Source organism: Anomaloglossus baeobatrachus, chromosome 2, assembly GCF_048569485.1.
Source record: "Anomaloglossus baeobatrachus isolate aAnoBae1 chromosome 2, aAnoBae1.hap1, whole genome shotgun sequence".
NCBI lineage: Eukaryota > Metazoa > Chordata > Amphibia > Anura > Aromobatidae > Anomaloglossus > Anomaloglossus baeobatrachus.
Genome location: NC_134354.1, coordinates 391896350 through 391916151, shown reverse-complemented (window position 1 = coordinate 391916151; position 19802 = coordinate 391896350). Strand labels below are relative to the sequence as shown.

Sequence of the window (19802 nt, the reverse complement as noted above, 5' to 3'; positions counted from 1 at the left end):
GTTCCTCGTTATCACAGAGTCATTGTGACACAATATATCCATGACATCATTCTTTACATGCTAATACAGAGGCATTATGTCCATGACATCATTCACCACATGCTAATACACAGGCATTATGTCCATGACATCATTCACCACATGCTAATACACAGGCACTATGTCCATGACATCATTCACCACATGCTAATACACAGGCACTGTGTCCATGACATCATTCACCACATGCTAATACACAGGCACTGTGTCCATGACATCATTCACCACATGCTAATACACAGGCACTGTGTCCATGACATCATTCACCACATGCTAATACACAGGCACTGTGTCCATGACATCATTCACCACATGCTAATACACAGGCACTGTGTCCATGACATCATTCACCACATGCTAATACACAGGCACTGTGTCCATGACATCACCACTGTATAATAAAACACTGCCACTATGTGCATGGCTTCACCACGAGAAGCTAATAGTCTGCCACCATATCTATGACATAACCCCCACATACTAATACACTGGCACAATGCAAGTTCTTCCCCACCACATAAAGCTGCCTTCTGTTCACACTGCAGAGTGCTCATATGGGATGTACCACTGGCTGAAGGCAGGGGGGTGTACGGGCACATTCCTTATGATAGCTCCATACTCTTCTTTACAACACGATACATCATAGGTTCCATATTGTACCCATAGTAATATATATTTACACTATATGGAGACATTGTAAAGAACTCGTAGCTTATCTGCATAAAATATGCACCTGTTGTAGCTCCCCCGTGTGAGTGATGATAAGCCTCTGCCATTTTCTAATGAAAGCATTGTGCAGGATGGACACAGGATGAGGAGTGCGGGGATGTGGGGAAGAGCAGGAGGTGTGATGTCGGCTGTGAGGATGCTGTGTGCTGCCGCCTCCTCCTAAATACTACACTCTATGGCGGCACGGTCATTGCAGGAGGACACAGGAGCCTTCCGTGCTACAGCACCACCATGACTGGCATGCTGCAGCCCCCCTCATTATAAGCCTCGGCTGGACACAATGAGCACAACCTGCATCCTGCAACTCTTGGGTGATTGGACCGATAGTAGTGGTATTGTTACCCATCTGTAAGGTAGGTAATGTATATACAGTTCCAAGTATATGACCTACGTATAGAATATACAACCCCAGATGTATAATATAGGTATAGTATGTACTGCCCCAGATATATGACATAGGTATAGGATATACGACCCCAGATGTATAATATAGGTATAGTATGTACTGCCCCAGATATATGACATAGGTATAGGATATACGACCCCAGATGTATAATATAGGTATAGTATGTACTGCCCCAGATATATGACATAGGTATAGGATATATAACCCCAGATGTTTAATATAGGTATAGTATGTACTGCCCCAGATATATGACATAGGTATAGGATATATGACCCCAGATGTTTAATATAGGTATAGTATGTACTGCCCCAGATATATGACATAGGTATAGGATATACGACCCCAGATGTATAATATAGGTATAGTATGTACTGCCCCAGATGTATGACATAGGTATAGGATATATAACCCCAGATGTATAATATAGGTATAGTATGTACTGCCCCAGATATATGACATAGGTATAGGATATATGACCCCAGATGTATAATATAGGTATAGTATGTACTGCCCAAGATATGACATAAGTATAGGATATACGACCCCAGATGTCTAATATAGGTATAGTATGTACTGCCCCAGATATATGACATGGGTATAGGATATATAACCCCAGATGTATAATATAGGTATAGTATGTACTGCCCCAGATATATGACATAGGTATAGGATATATGACCCCAGATGTATAATATAGGTATAGTATGTACTGCCCCAGATATATGACATAGGTATAGGATATATAACCCCAGATGTATAATATAGGTATAGTATGTACTGCCCCAGATATATGACATAGGTATAGGATATATGACCCCAGATGTATAATATAGGTATAGTATGTACTGCCCAAGATATATGACATAGGTATAGGATATACGACCCCAGATGTCTAATATAGGTATAGTATGTACTGCCCCAGATATATGACATAGGTATAGGATATATGACCCCAGATGTATAATATAGGTATAGGATATACTATCCCAGATATATGACATAGGTAGAGGATATACGACCCCAGATGTATAATACAGGTATAGTATGTACTATAATGTATGTAAAGTGCTATGGAATTAATAGCGCTATATAAATGAATAAATATTATTATATTACTGCCCCAGATATATGACATAGGTATAGGATATACTACCCCTGATATATGACATAGGTATAGGTTATACCATCCAAGATATATGATGTAGGTATAGTGTATATAGGACCCCAGATTTATGATGTAGGCATAATATATACAACCCCAGATATATGATGTAGGTATAGGATATATGACCCCCAGATATATAACATAGGTATAGGATATATAACCTCAGATGTAGTATAGGTATAGTATATAATACTCCATATACATGACATAGGTATAGGATAAATAACCTCAGATATATAACATAAGTATAGGATATTTGACCCCAGTTTTATAATATACAGTGGGTACGGAAAGTATTCAGACCCCTTTAAATTTGTCACTCTTTGTTTTATTGCCGACATTTGGTAAATTCAGAAAAGTTCATTTTTTTTCTCATTAGTGTACTCTCTGCTCCCCATCTTGATAGAAAAAAAACAGAAATGTAGAAATTTTTTCAAATATATTAAATAAGAAAAACTGAAATCTCACATAAGTATTCCTACCCTTTGCTTAGTATTGAGTAGAAGCAACCTTTTGAGCTAGTAAATCCATGAGTCTTTTTGGGAATGATGGAACCTCAGATATATGATATAGGTAAAGTATATGTGACCCCATATATGACGTAGGTATAGTATGTATCACTCCACATGCAGACGGTCAAATAAGTATTAAACACGTTATCAATTTTTTAAGTAAATATATTTCTAAAGGTGCTATTGACATTAAATTCTCACCATATGTCAGTAACAACCCATCTAATCCATACTGGCAAAGAAGTCAACCATAGATGTCCACAAATGAAGTTATGTGTAATAATGAGGCATGACACAGGGAAAAATATTCAACACGTGCAGAAAAAAAGGTGAAAAAAGCCATGGAAAGTAAAAAAAAAAAAAGTCAGCTGAAATCTATCAATAATTAGAAAGCAATCCTGCCACTTATTAAAAAATAATATCAGCTGGTTTAACTGATGGCTTATAAAAAGATGTATCATTACCAAGGTGCCACAGAAGAAACATCTCATGATAGGTAAAACCAGTGAGCTGTCTCAAGACCTTTGCAACCTTATTGTTGAACATACTGATGACTTTGTTTACAGAATTTCTCAACTACTGAAGTTTCCATTGAGCATTGTAGGGGGTTTAATGCGGAAGTGGAAAGAACATCATTTCACCATAAACTGGCCACGACAAGCTCCCCACGATTTCAAACAGAAAAGTGAAACGGGTTATCAGAAGAATTGCCCAAGAGCCAAGGATGACCCATGAAGAGCTATAGAAATAAAATATAGTCTGGCCAAATGAGACCAAAATTGAACTCTTTGGATGCCATAATACGCTCAATATGTGGAGGCCTTTAACACCATACCAACAGTAAAGTTTGGAGATGGGAACATCATGGTGTGGAGATGTTTTTCAGCATAAGGCACTGGCAAACGTCATATAATTGAAGGATTGATAAATGGACAAATGTACCAAGACATTCTTAATAGAAAATCTGCTGCCATCAACCAGGATGATGAAAATGAAACAAAGGTGGACATATCAGCAAGATAATGATCGCAAATACATAGCCAAGGAAACTCTCAATTGGTTTCAGAGAAAGAAAATAAAGCTGATAAAATGGCCCAGCCAATCTGACCTGAAACCAAAAGAAACTGTATGGAAGGAACTAAAGCTCAGGGTTCATAGAAGGAGCCCACAGAAGCTTTTGGATTTGAAGAGAGTTTGTGTGAAAATGGCCAAAATCACACCTGAGCAATGCATGCAACTAGGTTTCTCCATACAGGAAGCGTCTTGAAGCCTCACCAACAAATGATTTAGTATGAAGTATTACATAAATTTCAGTAAGCGCATTCAATACTTTTTCCCTGTCATTGTGTCATTTATCATTACACATAACTTAATTTATGGACATCTGTGGTTTGATTTCATGTGTAGATTGGATGGATTGTTACCAACATCTGGTGAAAGATTCATCTCAATTGCAACTTTAGAAATATATTCACTTAGAAAACTGGTGACGTGTTCAATAGTTATGTCTCCCACTGTATATGACCTAGGTATAGTATATATGACCCCAGATACATAATAATAATCTTTATTTCGTTAGTGCCAACATATTTAATAGTGCTTTACTTACTATATATATGATGTATAGTGTATATGTATGTATATATATATATATATATATATATATATATATATATATATATATATATATATATATATATATATATATATATATATATATATATATAGGTATAGGGTATGCAACTCCAGAGATATATTGTGGATTTAGCATATATATGATCCCAGTTATAAGATATATGATATAGGAAAAGTATATATGACCCCAGACATATCATATAGGTATAGTATCTTTCACCCCAGATATATGGTGTAGGTATTCAACTCAAGATATATAATGTAGATATAATATACCGTATATGCCTCCAGTTATAAGACATAGGAATTAATATTTGTGACATAGGTATATTATATATGACCCCAGCTATATGACATAGATAAAGGTCACTCTACATATTTTACATAGGGTTAAAAATACTCCTCCTAGCACTTCTAAGGAGTATTTCTAGGCAAGGTGGAGTACGTAATTTGTGGTATCACTATTTATGCAGGAAATATAACTTTATCTTATATCATTGCTTCCAAGCATGAATACAATTAAGGAGGTTATCCAATTAAAACAGTCTCCTGCGGATAAGTAATTTGATGATTTGATGGGTGTCCAATTGTTCGAACCTGCACCGATCAGCAGAATGGAGAACTTTTATGCCCGTTTGAATGGAGCAGCAGTGCACGATCTACAGTTCATTTTTCCACATGGGGCTGTGAAAATCTGCACTCGGCTTTTTCTAGTAGTTGATTCATTTAGTAATGGGAGTAAAAGTTCCCCATTTTGCTTATCATTCTGCTTATCAGTGCAGGTCCCAGCGGTCAGATAACTCCTATCGGCTAGTTATCACCTATTCTGTGGCTAGGTGATAATTTGTTCTCACTGGACAACCCATTTAATGTCCCCCAAACACATTAGATAGCTGTCAGCCATACAATCATTCGACCAACAGCTATCTCCCCTGACTCTACAGGCCCCTTTACACACTGCAACATCGCTAGCGATATCGCTGTAACGTCACTGATTTTGTGACGTAATAGCGACCTCCCCAACGACATTGCAGTGTGTGACACGCATCAGCAACCTGGCCCTCGCTGTGAGGTCGCTGATCACTGCAAGTCGTTCAGGACCATTCTTTGGTCCTTTGTTTCCTGCTGCGCAGCATGTATCGGTGTGTTTGACACCGTTACAATGACATTGTTAGCATGCTAGCGTTCCCTTTTCAGCGAGGTCGTTCTGCAGGTTCATATCGTTGCTGCGTCGTTGGCCAGGTATGCCTGTTTGACAGCTCACAAGCAACTGTTAGAGGCTTTCCAGCTATCCCGGCCAGGTCGACATCGCTGGTGGGATCGCTAGAAAGTCTCAGTGTGTAAAGGAGCCTTTACATACGAATGCATCGCAATAAATTAGAATGTCACCAAAAAGTAAATTTATTTCAGTAATTCAATACAAAAAAGGAAATGAATATATTATATAGAGTCATTACACACAGAGGGATCTATATCAAGAGTTTATTTCTGATAATGTTGTTGATTATGGCTTACAGCCAATGAAACCCAAAAGTCTAAAATTAGAATAATTTTAGCATAACACACCAGTAAAGGCTTCCTAAGAGTTTAAAATGGTCCCTTAGTCTGGTTCAGTAGGCTACACAATCATTGGGAAGACTGCTGAATTGAGAGATGTCCAGAAGGCAGTCATTGACACACTCCACAAGGAGGGTAAGCCACAAAAGGTTATTGCTAAAAAAAAAGCTTGCTGTTCACAGTGCTGTGTATCAAAGCATATTAATTGAATATTAAGTGGAACAAAAAAGTGTGGTAGAAAAAAGTGCATAAGCAACCGGGATAACCACAGCCTTGATAGGATTGTTAAGAAAAGGCCATTCAAAAATTTGGGGGAGATTTACAAGGAGAGTATTGCTGCTGGCATCAGTGCTTCAAGAGCCACCACACACAGACATATCCAAGACATGGGCTACAACTGTCTCATTCCTTGTGTCAAGCCACTAATGACCAATAGACAATGCCAGAAGCGTCTTACCTGGACCAAGGAGAAAAAGAATTGGACTGTTGCTCAGTGGTCCTAGGTGTTACATAGCTACATAATTACATAGGTTGCAAAAAGACCTAGGTCCATCTAGTTCAACCTTCCTCCACCAGTTCTACATTTTGTCATTAAAGCGGGCTTTACACGCTACGATTTCACTACAGCGATCTCGTTGGGGTCACGGATTTTGTGACGTACATCCGGCCGCTGTAGCGATGTCGTAGCGTGTGATTCCTAGGAGCGATTTTGGATCGTTGCAAAAACGTCCAAAATCGCTCCTCGTTGACTTGGGGGTCCGCTGCCAGTTATCGCTGCTGTCGCAGGGGCGAAGTTGTTCCTCGTTCCTGCGGCAGTGCACATCGCTACATGTGACGCCGCAGGAACGAGGAACATCTCCTTACCTGCGTCCGGCCACAATGCGGAAAGAAGGAGGTGGGCGGGATGTTACGTCCCGCTCATCTCCGCCCCTCCGCTTTCATTGGGCGGCCGCTTAGTGACGTTGCTGTGACGCTGAACGGACCGCCCCCTTAGAAAGGAGGCGGTACGTCGGTCACAGCGACGTCGCTATGCAGGTAAGTATGTGTGACGGGGGTGCCAGATTTTGTGCGCGACGGGCAGCGATATGCCCGTTTCGCACAAACGATGGGGGTGGGTCGCATGCTAACGATATCGGGCCGGATATCGCAGCATGTAAAGCCACCCTTAGTCATTTATAACCAACAATGTTGTGTGTACTGAGGAAATCATCCAGCCCTTTTTGAAAACCTGTTATAGTATCTGCCATTACTACCTTTTGTGGTAGGGCATTCCACAGTCTGACTGCTCTAACTGTAAAGAACCCTTTCTTATTTAGCTGTCGGAATCGCTTTTCTTCCACTCGCATGGAATGCCCCCTGGTCCTTAGTATTGTCTTTGGAAGAAATAAGTCATGTGCCAGTCCTTTATATTGACGACACATGTATTTATACATATAAATGAGATATCCTCTGAGATGTCTTTTTTCTAAGCTAAACAAATCCATCTTTTTCAACCTCTCAACATATGAGAGGCCTTCCATTACTTGTAGTAGTCTAGTTGCCCTCCTTTGAACTGACTCTAACTTCTGGATGTTCTTTTTAAAATGTGGAGCCCAAAACTGGATCCCATATTCCAGATGTGGCCTTACAAGTGATGTATAGAGGGGTAACAATACGTTGGGATCATGGGATCTAATCTCTCTTTTTATACACCCTAAAATATTGTTTGCTTTTGCTGCTGCTGCTTTACATTGAGTGCTGCTGCTCAGCTTATTTGTAATGAGAATACCCAAGTCCTTCTCCTGTTCTGTAGTCCCGAGTTTACTCCATCCAACGTGCATTACTTTACATTTATCAACATTAAATCTCATTTGCCAAGTATCTGCCCATTCTGACATCTTATCCAGATCATTTTGTAATATTGTACTATCAAGGTCAGTTTTTAATATCCTACATAGTTTGGTGTCATCAGCAAAGACTGACCCTTTACTATCAATTCCATCCACAAGGTCATTAATAAAGATATTAGAAAGAATCGGTCCTAGCACAGATGCCACTGCTGACTATAGCCCATTTAGAGAATGTACCATTTATAACTACTCTGTCTCCTATCTTTTAGCCAATTCCTTACCCAGTTGTATATAGTTTCCCCTAGTCCTTGCTTCTGGAGCTTCAGTATAAGGCTATTATGTGGTACAGTATCAAATGCCTTTGCAAAGTCCAAATAAATCACATCAGCTGCATTCCAATATCCAGATAAGCACTTACCCCCTCATAGAACCCCAACAGGTTGGTTAGACACGACTTATCTTTCATGAATCCATGCTGTCTGTCAGTTATTATATTATTTTCTGCAATATATTTTTGCATGTCATCCCTTAAAATGCCCTTAAAAACTTTGCACACTACTGATGTCAGGCTTACTGGACAGTAATTGCCGGAATCCACCGTCCAGTGTTGTTTTCAGATGAAAGTAAATTTTGCATTTCATTTCGAAATCGCGGTCCCAGAGTCTGGAGGAAGAGTGGAGAGGCCACAATCCAAGCTACTTGAGGTCTAGTGTGAAGTTTCCACAATCAGTGATAGTTTGGGGAGTCATGTCATCTGCTGGTGTAGGTCCACTGTGTTTTATCAAGACCAAAGTCAGCGCAGGCGTCTACCAGGACATTTTAGAGCAATTCTTACTTTCCTCTGCAGACAAGCTTTTTAGAGATGGAAATTTTAATTTTCCAGCAGGACTGGGCACCTAGCCGCACTGCCAAAAGTACCAATACCTGGTTTAATAACCACAGTATCACTCTGCTTGATTGGCCAGCAAACTCGCCTGACCTAAACCCCATAGAGAATCTATGGGGTACTGTCAATAGGAAGATGAGAGACACCAGAACCAACAATGCAGACGAGCTGAAGGCTGCTATCAAAGCAACCTGGGCTTCCATAACACCTCAGCAGTGCCACAGGCTGATCACCTTAATGCTACACCGCATTGATATAGTAATTCATCCAAAAGGAGCCCTGACCAAGTATTGAGGCATTTACAGTACTGACTTTTCAGGAGGCGCAAACATTTTTGAGTTTAAAATCATTTTTTCAGTTGGTCTTATATAATATTCTAATTTTCTGAGATAATGACTTTTTGGTTTTCATTAGCTGTAAGCTATAATCATCAATAGTAACAGAAATAAACACTTGAAATAGATCCCTCTGTGTGTAATGACTCTATATAATATGTGTTTCCCTTTTTGTATTGAATTACTGAAATAAGTGAACTTTTGGATGATATTCTAATTTATTGAGATGCACCTGTACAGTAATGCTTGGCCCAATTCTTCTGAGTTCTTCATAAGAGAGCTGCTCAGACTCCGCTGACGGACCAGATGGATGGATCGTAACAGATACAGACTTCCACTTCGACTCGGATGTCAGCACGGTGGAGGTGAAGTACTGTTATTATTAAAGATGAGCTACATGGACATTTTTGGGTTGATAATGGACTCAAAATTAACTCCCAAATATACTGGCAGTTTTTAGAAGACACTTTCTTCAAGCAGTGATGCAGTAAAAAGCCTGCATTAGTGATGAGCGAACACTGCCATGCTCAGGTGCTTGGCACTAGTAACGAGCAATTTGATGCTCAGATGGGCTCAATCGGAAGAGTTCCTGGAAAAATGTTCAAGTTCCCCATTGACTTCCAGTATACTTAGGTACTCAAGTCGCGCCCATCTGAGCATTCATCTGCTCATAACAAGTATCGAGCACCCGAGCATGGTAGTGCTCGCTCATCACTAGTGTGCATCTTTCAAGAAAACCATCATTTTAATGCAGGCCAAAGCTCCATGAAATGCATTAGGTACTACACTGCTTGGCTAGCCAGTAAAGACTTTAAAGACGAATGCATAATGACATGGTCCCCTTCCTTACCGTATAGGCTGCAAATGAGGTTAAGCCCTCATTCACACGTCAATGAGTGTCATACATGTTTTAGTGTGTGTATCAGTTTTTACCTTCAGCGTTTCAACAGTGATTTTCATGTAAGGAAAAAATAAATTATAAAACCTCTCCTATACATTGCAAAGTTAATCACTGACAGCAAATGGATTGTACACTGATGCCATTCGTGTACTGTCAGTGATTTTCGCAGACCCATAGACTTGTATGGGTACTTTTGATCTGTGATGAGGATAGTACCACATCTGCGGGCAGCACTGAGTCCGTATCTGCAGGCAGCACTGAGTCCGTATCTGCAGGCAGCACTGAGTCCATATCTGCAGGCAGCACTGAGTCCATATCTGCAGGAAGCTCTGAGTCCGTGTCTGCGGGCAGAACTGAGTCCGTGTCTGCGGCAGCATTGAGTCCGTATCTGCAGGCAGCACTGAGTCCATATCTGCAGGCAGCACTGAGTCCATATCTGCAGGCAGCACTGAGTCCATATCTGCAGGCAGCACTGAGTCCATATCTGCAGGCAGCACTGAGTCCATATCTGCAGGCAGCACTGAGTCCATATCTGCAGGCAGCACTGAGTCCATATCTGCAGGCAGCACTGAGTCCATATCTGCAGGCAGCACTGAGTCCATATCTGCAGCCTGCACTGAGTCCATATATGCAGGAAGCTCTGAGTCCGTGTCTGCGGGCAGAACTGAGTCCGTGTCTGCGGGCAGAACGAAGTCCGTATCTGCAGGCTGCACTGAGTCCGTATCTGCGGCAGCAATGAGTCAGTATCTGCGGGCAGCACTGAGTCCGTATCTGCGGGCAGCACTGAGTCCGTATCTGCAGACTGCACTGAGTCCGTATCTGCGGCAGCAATGAGTCCGTATCTGCGGGCAGCACTGAGTCCGTATCTGCAGACTGCACTGAGTCCGTATCTGCAGACTGCACTGAGTCCGTATCTGCAGACTGCACTGAGTCCGTATCTGCAGACTGCACTGAGTCCGTATCTGCAGGCAGTACTGAGTCCGTATCTGCAGGCAGTACTGAGTCCGTATCTGCAGGCAGTACTGAGTCCGTATCTGCAGGCAGTACTGAGTCCGTATCTGCAGGCTGCACTGAGTCCGTATCTGCGGCAGCACTGAGTCAGTATCTGCGGGCAGCACTGAGTCCGTATCTGCAGACTACACTGAGTCCGTATCTGCAGGCAGCACTGAGTCCGTATCTGCAGGCTGCACTGAGTCCGTATCTGCGGGCTGCACTGAGTCCGTATCTGCGGACTGCATTGAGTCCGTATCTGCGGGCTGCACTGAGTCCGTATCTGCGGGCTGCACTGAGGCCGTATCTGCAGGCTGCACTGAGTCCATATCTGCAGACTGCACTGAGTCTGTATCTGCAGACAGTACTGAGTCCGTATCTGCGGCAGCACTGAGTCAGTATCTGCGGGCAGCACTGAGTCCGTATCTGCAGGAAGCACTGAGTCCGTATCTGCAAACTGCACTGAGTCCGTATCTGCAGGCAGCACTGAGTCCGTATCTGCGGCAGCACTGAGTCAGTATCTGCGGGCAGCACTGAGTCCGTATCTGCAGACTACACTGAGTCCGTATCTGCAGGCAGCACTGAGTCCGTATCTGCAGGCTGCACTGAGTCCGTATCTGCGGGCTGCACTGAGTCCGTATCTGCGGACTGCATTGAGTCCGTATCTGCGGGCTGCACTGAGTCCGTATCTGCGGGCTGCACTGAGGCCGTATCTGCAGGCTGCACTGAGTCCATATCTGCAGACTGCACTGAGTCCGTATCTGCAGACAGTACTGAGTCCGTATCTGCAGGCTGCACTGAGTCCGTATCTGCGGCAGCACTGAGTCAGTATCTGCGGGCAGCACTGAGTCCGTATCTGCAGACTACACTGAGTCCGTATCTGCGGGCTGCACTGAGTCCGTATCTGCGGGCTGCACTGAGTCCGTATCTGCGGGCTGCACTGAGGCCGTATCTGCAGGCTGCACTGAGGCCGTATCTGCAGGCTGCACTGAGTCCATATCTGCAGACTGCACTGAGTCCGTATCTGCAGACAGTACTGAGTCCGTATCTGCGGCAGCACTGAGTCAGTATCTGCGGGCAGCACTGAGTCCGTATCTGCAGGAAGCACTGAGTCCGTATCTGCAAACTGCACTGAGTCCGTATCTGCAGGCAGCACTGAGTCCGTATCTGCAGGCTGCACTGAGTCCGTATCTGCGGGCTGCACTGAGTCCCTATCTGCGGGCTGCACTGAGTCTGTATCTGCGGGCAGCACTGAGTCCGTATCTGCAGACTGCACTGAGTCCGTATCTGCAGACTGCACTGAGTCCGTATCTGCTGCAGCACTGAGTCCGTATCTGCAGGAAGCACTGAGTCCGTATCTGCAGGCAGCACTGAGTCCGTATCTGCAGGCAGCACTGAGTCCGTATCTGCGGGCTGCACTGAGTCCGTATCTGCGGGCTGCACTGAGTCCGTATCTGCGGGCTGCACTGAGTCCGTATCTGCGGGCAGCACTGAGTCCGTATCTGCGGGCAGCACTGAGTCCGTATCTGCAGACTGCACTGAGTCCGTATCTGCGGCCAGCACTGAGTCCGTATCTGCAGACTGCACTGAGTCCGTATCTGCAGGCAGCACTGAGTCCGTATCTGCAGGCAGCACTGAGTCCTTATCTGCGGGCAGCACTGAGTCCGTATCTGCAGGCAGCACTGAGTCCGTATCTGCAGGCAGCACTGAGTCCGTATCTGCAGACTGCACTGAGTCCGTATCTGCAGGCTGCACTGAGTCCGTATCTGCGGGCAGCACTGAGTCCGTATCTGCAGACTGCACTGAGTCCGTATCTGCAGGCAGCACTGAGTCCGTATCTGCAGGCAGCACTGAGTCCTTATCTGCGGGCAGCACTGAGTCCGTATCTGCAGGCAGCACTGAGTCCGTATCTGCAGGCAGCACTGAGTCCGTATCTGCAGGCAGCACTGAGTCCGTATCTGCGGGCAGCACTGAGTCCGTATCTGCAGACTGCACTGAGTCCGTATCTGCAGGCAGCACTGAGTCCGTATCTGCAGGCAGCACTGAGTCCTTATCTGCGGGCAGCACTGAGTCCGTATCTGCAGGCAGCACTGAGTCCATATCTGCAGACTGCACTGAGTCCGTATCTGCAGGCAGCACTGAGTCCGTATCTGCAGGAAGCACTGAGTCCGTATCTGCAGGAAGCACTGAGTCCGTATCTGCAGGCAGCACTGAGTCCGTATCTGCAGGCAGCACTGAGTCCGTATCTGCAGGCAGCACTGAGTCCATATCTGCAGGCAGTACTGAGTCCGTATCTGCGGGCAGCACTGAGTCCGTATCTGCGGGCAGCACTGAGTCCGTATCTGCGGGCAGCACTGAGTCCGTATCTGCGGGCAGCACTGAGTCCGTGTCTGCGGGCAGAACTGAGTCCGTGTCTGCGGGCAGAACTGAGTCCGTGTCTGCGGGCAGAACTGAGTCCATATCTACAGGCAGCAATGAGTCCGTATCTGGAGGCAGCAATGAGTCCATATCTGCAGGCTGCACTGAGTCAGTATCTGCGGCAGCACTGAGTCAGTATCTGCGGACAGCACTGAGTCCGTATCTGCGGGCTGCACTGAGTCTGTATCTGCGGGCAGCACTGAGTCCGTATCTGCAGACTGCACTTAGTCCGTATCTGCAGGCAGTACTGAGTCCGTATCTGCAGGCTGCACTTAGTCCGTATCTACAGGCAGCACTGAGTCCATATCTGCAGACTGCACTGAGTCCGTATCTGCAGACAATACTGAGTCCGTATCTGCGGCAGCACTGAGTCAGTATCTGCGGGCAGCACTGAGTCCGTATCTGCAGACTGCACTGAGTCCGTATCTGCAGACTGCACTGAGTCCGTATCTGCTGCAGCACTGAGTCCGTATCTGCAGGAAGCACTGAGTCCGTATCTGCAGGCAGCACTGAGTCCGTATCTGCAGGCAGCACTGAGTCCGTATCTGCGGGCTGCACTGAGTCCGTATCTGCGGGCTGCACTGAGTCCGTATCTGCGGGCTGCACTGAGTCCGTATCTGCGGGCAGCACTGAGTCCGTATCTGCGGGCAGCACTGAGTCCGTATCTGCAGACTGCACTGAGTCCGTATCTGCGGCCAGCACTGAGTCCGTATCTGCAGACTGCACTGAGTCCGTATCTGCAGGCAGCACTGAGTCCGTATCTGCAGGCAGCACTGAGTCCTTATCTGCGGGCAGCACTGAGTCCGTATCTGCAGGCAGCACTGAGTCCGTATCTGCAGGCAGCACTGAGTCCGTATCTGCAGACTGCACTGAGTCCGTATCTGCAGGCTGCACTGAGTCCGTATCTGCGGGCAGCACTGAGTCCGTATCTGCAGACTGCACTGAGTCCGTATCTGCAGGCAGCACTGAGTCCGTATCTGCAGGCAGCACTGAGTCCTTATCTGCGGGCAGCACTGAGTCCGTATCTGCAGGCAGCACTGAGTCCGTATCTGCAGGCAGCACTGAGTCCGTATCTGCAGGCAGCACTGAGTCCGTATCTGCGGGCAGCACTGAGTCCGTATCTGCAGACTGCACTGAGTCCGTATCTGCAGGCAGCACTGAGTCCGTATCTGCAGGCAGCACTGAGTCCTTATCTGCGGGCAGCACTGAGTCCGTATCTGCAGGCAGCACTGAGTCCGTATCTGCAGGCAGCACTGAGTCCGTATCTGCAGGCAGCACTGAGTCCGTATCTGCAGGCAGCACTGAGTCCGTATCTGCAGGCAGCACTGAGTCCTTATCTGCGGGCAGCACTGAGTCCGTATCTGCGGGCAGCACTGAGTCCGTATCTGCAGGCAGTAGAAAAAAACCAAACAGAAACAATTGACATGCTGCTTCTTTTTCAGCAACAAAATCTGCAAGGAAAAACGCAGCGTGTGCTCAGCAAGTCAGGATTCTCATAGACTTTGCTGGGATGCTTTTTCCTTGCTTTTATTGATTAAAATAAGCAAGGAAAAATGCATGAAAAAAACCACCACATGTGCACATAGCCTAAAGTAGGTATAGTATATGTGAACCAATATATATGAAGTAGGTATAGTATGTACTGTACATCCCCAATTTTTGATGTAGACGATTTCTTGATTCTGCGCTTCCACATTCCATCATCCAAATTTTTTTATTATTTTTAAGGAAGTTTCCTAAAATGGGCATTTATCACCTATCTTATTCCCCTTGTTTGAATGGACTGGTGGTCGCTCATGCAAGGCTCATGATCGATGAGTGCCCGATTGTGCACAAATCCCAGCCATTGCAGTATCAGGTCTGGTAGGCTTAGGACAAAGAGGGCGATGTATGGGATTTATTGGCTTAGGGGTCAGAGGTGATAGTTAATTGTGTAACCATGAATAACAGCTACACTTCTGCATGTGATTGCACATCTGTAAGTAGGAAAAAGGTCAGTAGCAGTTGATTCAATTGGAATTCATTCTGCAGGTACATAAATATTGAACCATTTGTATGATACATGATGCTTCTAATGATGAATGTGGTTTAATTCCTATACTGTATTGTACTGTTCTGTTGTCTGTAAGTACTGTATATTGATTTAAAGGGAATCCATTATAAGCTAAAGCCATTGCTATACTGGCACTATGGGGCTGATTCTCTACATACCTGTAGTGGTCAGCTCGGATGTATAGGCTTTGAAATCCAAGAAAGTAAATTTGATAAAATCAGCAGCCTCTTGAGTGACAGCAGCTGAGCATCAGATAAAATCATACTTATCCCTGCCCCTGTTAGAATTACCATAAATATTATGGTTTAGTCTAGAATGAACGGGCTCCTGACAGGTTAGTTTACGTGACCGGCTTGGTTGGTGGGCATGGCGATGTTTCTTCCTGTCCACTATAATCATGCAAATTGGGCTTCACCCTCCCTGTACCTCCCCCATGTGGGGTCTTACCTCCAGAGACCACCGCTTCTATTATTATCAACTCCATGCCCATGTGGACTTAGAAAAACAATGTTTTTATTCCGTCTGGAAACATTGGGGCTAGAAACTTGGGGCTGCATTTTGAACACACCCCATCACATGACAAGTTACGTCATACCTGTCAGGAGCCCGTACATTCTAGCATCTACCTAAGTATTATACAATCAATTTAACTTTCCACTAGCAGGACCTGTGTAAAGTCATACCCATGTGACAAGAAGGGGCGGGGCCTCAGTCAACAGAAAAATGTTGCTTCCTGGCATCAGCTTTGGTAGCTGAGGCCCCGCCCCTTCTGGTCACATGGGTATGACCTCACACAGATACCGCTAGTGAAAAGTTAAATCGTTTGCATAATACTTATGCTAATTCTAACAGGGGGAGGGGATAATTATGAATACCCCCCAGATATTATCTGATCCTCAGCTGCTGTCACTCAAGAAGCTGCCGATTTTATAAACTTTACTTTCTTAGATTTCAAAACCTAAACATCTGAACTGACCTATATAGGTATGTAGGTATATAGAATCAGCCTGATAGTGCCAGTACAGCACTGGCCTTATGTTATATAGGAAAATCCTGGTGATTGGTTCCCTTTAAAGGTTTTTTATACCCAATCTGAGAACAGCATGATGTTTTGGCAAAGACCTGATCTGTCACTTACTGGTCTTTTTTATGTAGTTTTGGAAAAAAAATCACTGTTTAAGGCCCTGAGAGCACTAGAAAAAGGATTTTTCTCAAGAAATTTCTTGAGAGTCTGAAAGATTAGTCTACTTGCGTTCAAAAACTAATAATGCATGCGTTTTTACCACGTTTTGACGCATTTTTGATGCGTTTTTTCCGCAGGTTGGTCCCTTGGTTTTTTTTTACTATTATCTATGGCAAAAAACACAGGTACCTGCAGAAAAGAAGTGACATGCACATTCTTTTTCTCAAGAAATTCTGCAGAAAGAATGTTCTTGAGAAAAAAAACGCAGTGTGCGCACAGCTATTTTTTTTTTCCATAGCTTTTGCTGGGGAATGTCTAGAGAAAGGTTACAACCATTTTCTCAAAAAAATTCTGCAGCAAAAACGCGGGTAAAAACGCAGTGTGCACACAGAGCCTTACGAGCAGGAGAATATCAATAGAAGACATGGCTTTCTGCCATATAGACCTCTATATTCACCCCACCATCGATTGGTAGTTTTCTGCCTATACACAGTGTACACTGAAAACTGTCAATCAGTGATGTGGGCGTGGTTATAGAAGCTCAACATTCAGAGACTTATTAGATCTGCAGCAGGTAAGGCCCCTTTCACACATCAGTGATTCTGGGACGTTTGTGCTTTTTTTTTTAACGTACCAGAATCACTGACATACGCAGACCCATTATAATGAATGGGTCTGCTCACACGTCAGTGATTGTTCACTGCATGTGTCTCCGTGCAGCGTACCCGTGTGTGCGTGATTGCCGCACGGAACCATGTCCATTTTTTTCTGGCATCACTGATGTTCCACGGACCACGCAGTGGTGTGGTCCGTGAAACACGTGCCAGAAAAAAACGTGCTTTTAAAATAAAAAGCATTTTTACTCACCCGGCTCCAGCGACGCTCTCTGCAGCCCGTTCTCCCTGCTGCTTCTAAGCCGGCTGATTACTGTCGCGCATATTCATTATGCACGACAGAGCCGACCCGGAAGCAGCTGCTGCGGGGGTCACCGCCGGCCGGATGCTGCACCGCGGGAGCGATCAGCACCATCGAGAGCGGGAGCGCGCACAGGTGAGTTAATCTCTAAGTGCAATCATGGGCCACGGAGAACGGAGCCCGGATTGCACTTAGACAACCCACGTGTGCCGTGATTCACGGCAGACGGAGGGACATGTGCATGTTTTACACGCCAGTGAAGAACGTCTGTGTTTTTCACTGACATGTGAAACGGGCCTAAAACAGTGATTTTATCAAAGCTGCAGTAAGGAGGCCAGTAAGTGATACATCGGTGGAATCAGGGTTTCTGTTCCTATATCATGCTGTTCCAAGATGGGGTAGCAAAAACATAGTGTCATATTCCCTAATTTGGAGTGCAGAAAATGAAACGTTAATACACTAGAGTTGCGGGGTGAAATCCAGTATCATGGAGAATAAGGTGTTAGCATTAGCATGCATGCCCCATTCCCTGGATGTGTACAGACCTTACTGTGTTATTTCCTGTAGATGGCAGATAACAAAAACCTGGTGACAGAATCCCTTTAAATAGCCTGATTGGTTGCTTTTTTACTAAGCAAAGTGAAGGTACTGTTATTATGGAGTGCCTGCCTGGAACAAACTGTGTGACATAATGGATATTATTATTTATATAGATCATGACACACTTATGGGTATAGTAATATTGAATTAGAAAAATCGCTGCAATGTATTGAAGTGATTATTGTGACCTTCTTATCTTAAAGGGTTAGTTTTTAAAATGCATTGATTATCCGTAGGATAGACCTTCAATATCAGATCAGTGGGGTCTCACTCTCAGCACCCTTGCTGATTACTTGTTCAACAGGGCAAGGGGGCAGCACTATAGATAGCACTTCAGCCTCCTCACTGTTTTTGTTGCTCCGTGCTACACAATTCTGTCATTTTTGAAGCAGCAATACCTCTATTTTCAGCCTTTGCCATTCACATGAATGGGACAAACCTGCAATACCTAACACAGCTGATTGTGGAATGAATAAAAGTGAGCAATCAAATATTGTTAATCTATCGTAATGATAGTTCATGAGTTTCAAAACTTGGATAACCCCCTTTTTTATTATTATTATTATTATTTATAGAGCACCATTTATTCCATGGTGCTGTACATGAGAAGGGGGTTACATACAGAATACATATACAAATTACAGTAAACAAACTAACACTGACAGACTGGTACAGAGGGGAGAGATCCTTGCCCTTCCAGGCTTACTTACATTCTAGCGAATAATGGGAAGCAAACAGTAGGTTGGGGGGAGGGTTGCGGCAGCTCTGGTGGTGATGAGGTGGCAGTGGGGACTGTCACGCTCCCCGGGTCCTCACCCCCGTTCCCCGGCTCACCTGCCACGCTCTCCGCTCCCCAGTCACCGGATTCCGTCCGTCCCAGGGCTCCGGGCCCCCGATCCCGGCGCCCGACAGCTTCCCTGGACCTGGCCGGCTCCCCTGCGTCCTCCTCGCAGCCTCCTTCCCTGGCTTCTGGCACCCGGGCGGCGCGCATGCGCATTAGGGCGCGCGCGCGGTCACTGACCCTTTCTTAAAGGGCCAGCGTCCATTAACAGGAAATGAGGTTGCACAGGTACAGGGTATATAAGGGGTCATTGTCCAAGGGGGCGGGGCCTGATCTTCGTGTTCCCTGAGCTAGGAGTCAGGTCTCCTGGTGTTACTGTGCTCGTACTCACCTATCTCTCTTTGTAGAGCCGTGCCTGCTTCGCCATCCAGTCTGCCGTGTCCTGATCCCCGCACGCTGTCCGTCTGCCATCTGACAGTCCGTACCATCCCGGATCCCTGCGGTGACCCGTCATCTTGCTCCAGAGGTTCCGGACCCCGCCTGATATCACCTCGGCCTCCGAACCTGAGCTACGTCACCAAGACCACCTTCTGTGACTCCGTGGTCCCTGGGACTCCTCCGCTGCCTTCACTTGCACGGACTGTTCTACTGCCCATCAGTGCTTCAGCTGCCGGACTCCCTACCACCATCTCAGAGAGTTCGGTCCAGTGGATCCACCTCCTGGGTCTGCCCGACCGCCCGGCCGTGACAGTAAGATCAGGCCATGGATCCCGCTGCAGCACTATTGGCCCTGCAAGAGGAACTCCAACGCCAGCGTGAAGTCCAGACCCGCATGCTGCAATTTATGACCTCCGTGGACACCCGCCTG

General features: G+C 45.3%; 1 protein-coding gene across 1 annotated transcript in view; it reads left to right on the top strand.

Annotated features, from left to right (window-relative positions):
* The first annotated feature begins 700 nt into the window (after positions 1-700).
* Positions 701-19802, top strand: part of MANEAL (mannosidase endo-alpha like) — a 65420-nt gene continuing 46318 nt past the window's right edge. Inside the window, exon 1 of the mRNA XM_075336066.1 lies at positions 701-1121. The gene's annotated coding sequence lies outside the window, so the exon portion shown is untranslated. The remainder of the gene's footprint in view (positions 1122-19802) is intronic.